This window comes from Arachis hypogaea, chromosome 18 (genome assembly GCF_003086295.3).
Source record: "Arachis hypogaea cultivar Tifrunner chromosome 18, arahy.Tifrunner.gnm2.J5K5, whole genome shotgun sequence".
NCBI lineage: Eukaryota > Viridiplantae > Streptophyta > Magnoliopsida > Fabales > Fabaceae > Arachis > Arachis hypogaea.
The window spans coordinates 103,228,620-103,231,941 of NC_092053.1; positions in this window are offsets into that span (position 1 = coordinate 103,228,620).

A 3,322-nucleotide genomic window follows, 5' to 3' on the forward strand; every position below is an offset into this window, starting at 1 on the left:
TGAGTCTCTAAACCCTATTGTTAGGGGTGAGGAGCTCTGCTGTGTCCCGATGAATTAATGCAAGTATTTCTGTTTTCCATTCAAACACGCTTGTTCCTATCTAAGATGTTCATTCGCGCTTAACTGTGATGAAGGTGATGATCCGTGACATTCATCACCTTCCTCAAACCATGAACGTGTGCCTGACAACCACCTCCGTTCTATATCCGATTGAATGAGTATCTCTTACATTCCTTAATCAGAATCTCTGTGGTATAAGCTAGAACTGATGGCGGCATTCATGAGAATCCGGAAAGTCTAAACCTTGTCTGTGGTATTCCGAGTAGGATTCAAGGATTGAATGACTGTGACAAGCTTCAAACTCCTGAAGGCTGGGCGTTAGTGACAGACGCAAAAGGATAGTAAATCCTATTCCAACCGGATCGAGAACCAACCGGTGATTAGCCGTGCTGTGATAGAGCGCGTGAGCGTAGTTTTCACTGGAAGGAAGGAAGGTAGCCATTGACAACGGTGATCCACCAATACACAGCTAGCCATAGGAGGACGTGCGTGCGTGAACAAGAAGACAGAGGAAAGCAGAGATTCAGAAGACAAAGCATCTCCAAAACTCCAACATATTCTCCATTACTGCATAACAAGTAACCTTTGATTCATGCTCTATTGTTTATTTGCAATCCAACTGATAAACATAATTGACTTCCTGACTAAGATTTACAAGATAACCATAGATTGCTTCAAACCAACAATCTCCGTGGGATTCGACCCTTACTCACGTGAGGTATTACTTGGACGACCCAGTGCACTTGCTGGTCAGTGGTACGAGTTGTGAAAAGTGTGATTCATAATTCGTGCACCAAGTTTTTGGCGCCGTTGCCGGGAATTGTTCGTGTTTGATCAACTGACGGATTATTTTGTTGCTTAGATTAGGAAAAATTTCTTTTTTTTTTGTTGTTTAGAGTCTCTTATTATTGTCGTGTTAAAATTTTAGAATCCTTATTTTCTTTTTAAAAATAGTTTTCAAAAATAATTTCTCTATTAGATCCTGTGCCAAACTTTAAGTTTGGTGTTTTCTTTTTGATTTTCCTTAAAATTTTCGAAAATTTTGGTTTGGTTTTCTAAAAATTTTAAGTTTGGTGTTCTTTCTTCGTGTTCCTGAGTTTTTCTTGTGACTTGATCTTAAAATTTTTAAGTTTGGTGTTCCTTGGTGTTTTCCCTCCAAAATTTTCGAAAATAGGGAGCATTAAATCTAAAAATTTTAAATCTTGTGCTATCTTATTATTTTTCTCTTTCCTCTTAAAAATCAAAAATATCTTTTCTCTCTTTTTAAAAAACAAATTTTCGAAATATATTTCTAAAATTCAGATTTTTTATTTCAAAATTTAAAACTTTTTTTTTAAAATCATCATATCCTTTTCAAAACTTCCTAACCACTTTCTCTCTCCTCAGTTTTTCGAAAATCTTCACTCAATTTTTATTTATTCTATTTTAATTTATTTCATTTTCGAAATAAATATATAAATAAATAAATAAAAATATTTTTCCTATTTTACATCATCTCCCTTTCTCCATCATGGATCTAAGTGGAAATGAACAGTCCAGGAGGATTCTGGGGTCATATTCAAACCCCTCTACTGCTTCATATGGGACTAGTATCTGCATACCCTCCATTGGAGTCAGTAGCTTTGAGTTGAATCCTCAGCTCATTATCATGGTGCAGCAAAGCTGCCAGTATTCCGGTCTTCCATAGGAAGAACCTACAGAGTTTCTGGCACAATTTTTACAAATTGCTGATACAGTACATGATAAGGAAATAGATCAGGATGTCTACAGACTATTACTGTTTCCATTTGCTGTAAAAGATCAAGCTAAGAGGTGGTTAAATAACAACCTAAGGCCAGCATAAGGACATGGAAACAGCTGACAGAAAAATTCCTGAATCAATATTTCCCTCCAAAAAGGATGACACAGCTAAGGCTGGACATCCAAGGCTTCAAGCAAGGAGATAATGAATCTCTTTATGATGCCTGGGAGAGATACAGAGAGATGCTACAAAAATGCCCCTCTGAAATGTTCTCATAGTGGGTTCAGTTAGACATCTTCTACTATGGGCTTGCAGAAGGAGCTCAGATATCTCTAGATTACTCAGCTGGTGGATCTATCCACATGAGAAAGGCAATTGAAGAGGCTCAAGAGCTCATTGATACAGTTGCCAGGAATCAGCATCTGTATCTAAGCAGTGACCCTTCCATGAAAGAAGAGGTTAAAACAGCAACTGCTGAACTCAGTCCTGTAGAACAAGCTGCTGAATTCAATCAGCAATTGGATTTCCTAACAAGGCAGTTAGCCGAATTCAAAGATAGACTACAAGAGACAAGGATGGCTAATATACATATGGAAGAACAGTTTAAGCAAACAAAGCAGCAGCTGTCAAGGCAAATAACAGAAGAATGCCAAGCAGTTCAATTAAGGAGTGGGAAGACATTAAATATCTCACCTCAAGGCAGCAAAAAGTCAAGAAATGAGCAACCCACCAAAGATTCACCTGAGGACAGTAAGAGCCCAGGGAAAAATAATTCTGGCACTAAAACGCCAGAAAATTGGTGGAAGGCTGGCGCTGAACGCCCAGACCATGCCCACAACTGGCGTTCAACGCCAGAAACAAGGCAGGATTGGCGTTCAACGCCATAAATGGGCAAGAATCTGGCGTTGAACGCCCAAAATGGGCAGGATCCGGCGCTGAACGCCTAAAATAGGCACATTTCTGGCGTTCAGACACCAGAAACAGACAGAGAGCTGGTGTCTAACGTCATTCCAGCTTCTGACTCTGGCACTCAATTGCCAGTGAGGGATCAGACACACACAAATGCTGATAACGACCCCTCTAAAAAGGCTTCTTCAACCACTTCTGTAGGCAATAAACCTGCAGCAACTAAGCTTGAAGAATATAAAGCCAAGATACCTTATCCTCAAAAACTTCGGAAAGAGGAGCAGGATAAGCAATTTGCTCACTTTGCAGATTATCTCAGGACTCTTGAAATAAAGATTCTATTTGCAGAAGCACTTGAGCAAATACCTTCTTATGCCAAGTTCATGAAAGAGATCTTGAGTCATAAAAAGGATTGGAGAGAAACAGAAAGAGTTCTCCTCACTGAAGAATGCAGTGCAGTCATTCTGAAGAGCTTTCCTGAAAAGCTTAAAGACCCTGGGAGCTTTCTGATACCATGCATATTAGAAGATAATTGTACCAAGACAGCTTTATGCGATCTTGGGGCAAGCATCAACCTAATACCTGCATCCACTATCAGGAAGCTTGGCTTAACTG